The sequence below is a fragment of the Copadichromis virginalis genome, linkage group LG20, assembly GCF_057382275.1.
Source record: "Copadichromis virginalis isolate Kocher_CV1m ecotype Utaka linkage group LG20, C_Virginalis_male_GT1.1, whole genome shotgun sequence".
NCBI lineage: Eukaryota > Metazoa > Chordata > Actinopteri > Cichliformes > Cichlidae > Copadichromis > Copadichromis virginalis.
In genome coordinates this window covers 29,906,268-29,913,071 of record NC_140637.1, presented here as the reverse complement: position 1 = coordinate 29,913,071, position 6,804 = coordinate 29,906,268, and positions in this window count along the sequence as shown.

Sequence of the window (6,804 nt, the reverse complement as noted above, 5' to 3'; positions counted from 1 at the left end):
AGATGACATGTATTTCATGTAATTAACGTGCTATATTTTTTGTCACAAACTCAAAGCAATTTGAAGTAGAAGTTCATGTTTCAAGAAAACATCAATTACAGTCTTTTTAATAGGAAACTCATGTGAGCATCCTGAGACAGGGATGAGGAATTCTCTCCACAGTCATCCTAAATATCTTTGCACTCTTTATCCACTTCCATTTCCTCTGTTTCTCTTCCCCTCCCTCTTCATTTTGTTCCCCTTTCAAATATCCATTCTTTCTAATTGGATCTGATGAGGATGGGGACTTCATTACCGGCTTGCAATGAATTATTATGTGGTGTAATTGGCCCTCCAGTCCCATAGGAGGTGCCCTGCTCCAGCTGACTCAACTGGAGGAGGCTCTTCTGGCCCAGGTGGAGGCTTTTGTACAGCTGAGGTCGAACTTTATCTCAGTAGATCAATTTGTCTTTGTGTCAGAATTTCCAACAGATTCTTACTGGAGTTGTTCGAAGATGAAATTTAATGGGTCTTCAACAGATGCTTTAGAATTGCCCATATTTATAGTTTCAGAAAACTAATGATCAAAATCTTTCTGTTCCATAGTCATGAGTTAATGACTTCTGAGATGCTAATTGAGAGACAGTGTTTACACCACAATAAACAATGCATTCAGGCGGCCGAAAAGAGCTCATGACTGATGTATGGCTGGCTAGTGGTGCATGGCCCACATGACTCTCCAAAATATATATTTAATAAATCATGTCATTCTGTCAGAGTGACTGATAATTACCCTAAAGACACTGAAAGATTATCAGATGTTTTCCTGTTTTACTCATTGCAGCTATGGCTGTATCCTTTCTCATTTCAGCAGATTAGCAAACAATGCAAGCAATGTGGTCCTGGAGAAAAAAAAAAAAACCTAATGTTGATTGTTAATTGAAAAATTAGAAAGTCAATCAGAGGCTAGAGATCTAATTAAACTGGAATGGAAATCCTGCTACAGACTCAATTGCTCTCTCCAATTTATAATCTCCTGAAGGTTCTGATTTGCCTGGTAAGTGAATGCAGCTCTCCTCTGTGTGATGCTAAAATACAATTGGCTTTTCTAGCTTAGCCATCTGACAGGCTGATTTGGATTCAGTCACAGTCCCTTCTCTGGCTGTGAAAAAGATGAAAATAATAATCTAAAGTCATTATGCGGATGGGAAGTCTCTAAACAAGGACAGACCTGAGTATCTGCTTCTCCCCTGAGAAGCCCATGTGGAGTCATTTTCTAATTCAGGCCCGAAGCTTACAGGATAGAGTAAGCAGTGGAGTCTGCTCTGAGCTGGCATGCTTGAGCAATGCCTCAAATGTCTTAGTTAAGGACAGCACATTATTCTTTAAGGAACTGATGGCAAAATGAAGATGTCACTTATGACAAACTAGTCTGAGTGCACTGGGTTGCTGCTCATCAGTTATGTTGTCAGAATCTGAGGTAGCTGTGCCTGAAATCTCTTGCAACCTATGAAGACTGTTGCCTCCACTCACATCATTGTTTACCTTACAGTTAGTGTTTCTTGTGGAAAGGGACGGGCAAACCTTGTTAATTATAAATAACAAGAGCCAGATAATGTAAAGAGATTCTGAAACCCAGCAACGCTGTGTCTGTGGGGGAGTTCTTTGACAAACACGTGAAAATGAAAATTCTCTTAGCCACATGTAATCTATATTGGCTGTCTCTAATATGTTATGGGATTTCATGGGTGCTGACTGCAGCAATTTTTATTTCTGCCCAAACATTTTTCTTTCTGCCTCCCGGTGATCATTACAGAGATCCATGGAAATGACTGATTGAGGGTTGTTGAATATGTGAATTGTCAATAATCAAACCCATGCCACAAAAATATTCACCATCCGACTTTGAATTTAATTTGGCAAAAAAAAAAATCCTAATTCTACAGCTGCAACAATAAAAATGTCTTTGCTAAATACCAGCATGAGCATTGCCATTTCAAATAGGGCAACTAGCTAAAAGCACTAAGAAGTACTGTCTCACAAAGCCAGTAATATGGCTGCACACTGCTTTTATGGCTACTGATCGTGATGGCGTCACCAGTGTTGGTAAGGTTACTTTTAAAATGTATTCCATTACAGATTACCCCAAAATGTATTTTGTAACGTATTCCGTTACGTAGTCTGAATACTTTGGATTACCTATTATATTATCATACTTTTTACAACTACATGAATGTTCTATTGCTGTGTGAATTATTACTTTTACTGAAGGTTACTCGCCATACCAATACCGACGAAAAAAGTGTACAGGCGAGTCTTAATAGCTTACTTCAGGCACTCTTTTTGGCTGCAGTGGTTATTATTATGTTTGCATGCTCCCGTTTCTGGTCGGTGACAACTTGTACTTTTCAACTATCCTTTTTTTCCCTCCCTGGCGCTCACAAACACATAACAAGTATGGCAGTCCATTCTCCCTGCAGCACGGACTACACCGCCCATGGGGCTACATTCTTTAGGGCTATGCCTGTAAAACTCTGCCTATTGCCTTCATATTAAATCATTTTTGTGAATAATTTTTTTAATATTTCTTCATGTCGTTATGCGGGTCACAAGTAGGGGTGACATAGGCCGCGAGATTGAGACACAGGCATTAGAGCCTCTTAATACGTGTTTTGTTTGGGGTGTGGAAACCAAAAATAGAGAGGGTGTAGCCGAACATATGAAACAGGAGAATACCGCCGTGTAATCCCTTTATTTCAGCAAAGTAACTGTATTCTGAATATCACCTTTTTAAACGGTAACTGTAACGGAATACAGTTACTCATATTTTGTATTTTAAACAGGTAACGGCGGTACATGTATTCCGTTACTCCCCAACACTGGACGTCACTCATATGAAAAACATGAAAATTAGCATGTGGAGATGTACTGTTTCATAATGAATAGAATTAAACAAAATAAAAATAAAAATATTCAATAAAGTTTGAGGGTATTCTGAAAAGATATCCCCAGATGAATGATATCATTTAAATGCTATCTATTTCACAAAAGGAGCATAGAGCTCCTCTCTGTGCTTTATTATGTAAAAAGCTCTCTGCAAACAAACTGAACAGTCATTTGTTCAGTTTGGAGTTGGCTCCACTAAGCCATTTATCCCCTCTCATTATCTAAGGCGTTCTCTTTCCCTGATGGGGAAGGCAAGGGCAAACGTTCACCTTCGCATCCCTACTTGATCTAGTTCTCCTAGGTTGACAGACAAAGGCTAAAGCAGGACAGACTGGATTTTCTCTGCAGCATGTCTTTATAATCCTACTTTGAAACATCCAGGATGATCTGTCTCTTTGAAAACAAGACTGCAGGTTCATAGAAAAATATATATTTAAATCACAATCTGATTTGAGTGACGTTAGTTTTCAGAACCAACCTGCAATTCAGGTTTTGATTGGTGGATTGTTAAGCTTTTTCAGCTTTTTTCTTCAAATACACTTAGACATAAATTATACTTGTGCTGTCCAGACGTACTAGTTTGTAGAAAAAACTTTTAAATTGCTATCAGCAGAAATGGCAAACATTGTGCTTCTGGTGATATTATACAGTACTCAGAGTAGTCCAAGCTACCTTGGCTGTGCCCTTGTCTGACTTGGCACATTTTTACACCAGGTGCCCTTCCTGACCTGATGCAGCCTTCAAGAAATCTGAATCTCTTCCTGGGATCAAACCAGGGCTTGGCTATGGAAGGGCAGAATACAGCACTAAGGATTTACAATTCATTTAAAAGTACTACTTTAAAAAAAACCCATCTCATATTAAGTAAAATGAGCTTTATCAAGGCATCTCTAAATTCTATTAATTTTCAAGATATACGAGCAATCTCTGTGTTCTTTCCCTGCCTATTTTTCCTTTTCTCTTCTTTGCTGGCTGCATATAGTGTCTACTTCAATTACTGTAATTTTTAAAATAATTTATTGTTTTATTTTTTTTCTATAGTACCGAGTCTTGAATGGATTTCTAAAAATTTTCTTGGCACTCCAGCCTCTTAAGTGGATTGACTTGTGGCTATTATAGAAAAAGAAATTGCTTGTGTAATAGTCCTTTAAGAAGCCATTAGGGAGTCAACAGTAATAAATTATGAACAATACTGTAATGAGCTTCCAAGATAGAAACCTCATAGAACTTATTAATGATGACTGGTCACAGACACTTAATTTGAAGCATTAACTCTCATTCATTTGTTAATATTTATCAGAATTGGGGGGTGTATAAAAAATGACTTTGAGGAGCCGAAATGTTATTAAGCTCGGAGCTGAAATTACTTTTGCTGCCTTGCAGGGCACAGGACTCTTGAGTCTTCAAATGAACTCCCTCGCTTTAGAGTTAGGAGGAGTTCAACCTTATCCACTGTCTAGTACTCTACATGTGCTAGTCTGAACCTTGGAGAGAAAATGAGACCAAAAAAGTGAAACAGAATAAAAATTTCTCCAAGTTTGTACATATTATTTTCACAGCCTTGCTGCTGGGTAGGAGGCTACACAAGCGACCTTTGAACAGCCTGAGGGATGTCAGACACCTCAGCACTCCCAGCAGAGTTCTGGTGCCTAAGAATTAAAATCATTTATAGAGCGTGGAGTAAGGACCAAGGAAGAGAAGGGTGACGGAGATAAACAGTAGGGGTCAGAGTCTTACTTCACTCTCTGGTGGCCTATCTCCCTATGTCTGATTATCCTGTGGGATCACCGGCTTGCCCCCGCTCTTTCTGATGCTTTGTCCAGCAGCTGTGTGTGACAAGGCCTAGAGAGAAGGGCGGGGCAAAGTCACTCCCATCTGGTACAGTCGGATCAGCTTGGTCTGAGATGCGGGTGTGGGGGTCATGTGTCCCTCTGCATCAGTGACAAGACTGTTCTGCTAGTGATGACACTCTATCCACTGGGGAAGAATGTTTTCTTCGCTTGAAAGAAATAGGACAATTGCGTTACTTTTTTGTGAGTATTTTTTTTAACACAATAAAGAAATTCCTTATCAGGTTAAATACAGGGAGTGCAAAATTATTAGGCAAGTTGTATTTTTGAGGAATAATTTTATTATTGAACAACAACCATGTTCTCAATGAACCCAAAAAACTCATTAATATCAAAGCTGAATGTTTTTGGAAGTAGTTCTTAGTTTGTTTTTAGTTTTAGCTATTTTAGGGGGATATCTGTGTGTGCAGGTAACTATTACTGTGCATAATTATTAGGCAACTTAACAAAAAACAAATGTATACCCATTTCAATTACTTATTTTTACCAGTGAAACCAATATAACATCTCCACATTCACAAATATACATTTCTGACATTCAAAAACAAAACAAAAACAAATCAGCGACCAATATAGCCACCTTTCTTTGCAAGGACACTCAAAAGCCTGCCATCCATGGATTCTGTCAGTGTTTTGATCTGTTCACCATCAACATTGCATGCAGCAGCAACCACAGCCTCCCAGTGTCATGGGCTGGGTCTGTGACCCAGTGTTTGAGTTCTTATATGTATCTTTTGTATTCATTTGTGCCCTAGTTTAGCTCACCTAGTTAATTTCTAGATTGCTGTTTAGTCTTGTTCCTTAGTTGTTTATGTCATCTCCCCCTGTACTAAATCTCCCTGGTTCATGCGTCATGTCTGCGTGGTTATGTTTAGTTCATGTCATGTCCTAATCTCCATGTTTCCTGTTTTACTTTGAAAGTCTGTATTCAATGTCAGTGTATTTAGTTTCACTTCTCCTGTCCTGTCGTTAGGTTCATGTGTGTCAGCTGTGCTCCCATGTGTGGCCACTTCCCCTGATCATCCCTCATGTGTATTTAGTCTCTCTGTTTCATGTAGTCTGTGTTGCGTCGTCTGTGTTCCCACCCTCCATGTTGTCACAGCCAGTCTTAGTATTCATAGTTATGGTTTCCTGTGTCTTCATAGTTTTTCCTAGTTTTACTTTCCCAGTTTAGTCATAGTTTAGTTTGTCACTGCGTTTCTGCCTTGTCTGCACTCCCTGTCACCAGCCACAATAAAGGCTCACTTTCAGTTAAGTTTACTCCAGTCTACTCTCGTGTGTTCGCACCTGGGTCCACCACACACACCACCGCACGGTCTGCCTCCGCAGATCATGACACCCAGACACTGTTCAGAGAGGTGTACTGTTTTCCCTCCTTGTAAAGCTCACATTTGATGATGGACCACAGGTTCTCAATGGGGTTCAGATCAGGTGAACAAGGAGGCCATGTCATTAGTTTTTCTTCTTTTATACCCTTTCTTGCCAGCCACGCTGTGGAGTACTTGGACGCGTGTGATGGAGCATTGTCCTGCATGAAAATCATGTTTTTCTTGAAGGATGCAGACTTCTTCCTGTACCACTGCTTGAAGAAGGTGTCTTCCAGAAACTGGCAGTAGGACTGGGAGTTGAGCTTGACTCCATCCTCAACCCGAAAAGGCCCCACAAGCTCATCTTTGATGATACCAGCCCAAACCAGTACTCCACCTCCACCTTGCTGGCGTCTGAGTCGGACTGGAGCTCTCTGCCCTTTACCAATCCAGCCACGGGCCCATCCATCTGGCCCATCAAGACTCACTCTCATTTCATCAGTCCATAAAACCTTAGAAAAATCAGTCTTGAGATATTTCTTGGCCCAGTCTTGACGTTTCAGCTTGTGTGTCTTGTTCAGTGGTGGTCATCTTTCAGCCTTTCTTACCTTGGCCATGTCTCTGAGTATTGCACACCTTGTGCTTTTGGGCACTCCAGTGATGTTGCAGCTCTGAAATATGGCCAAACTGGTGGCAAGTGGCATCTTGGCAGCTGCACGCTT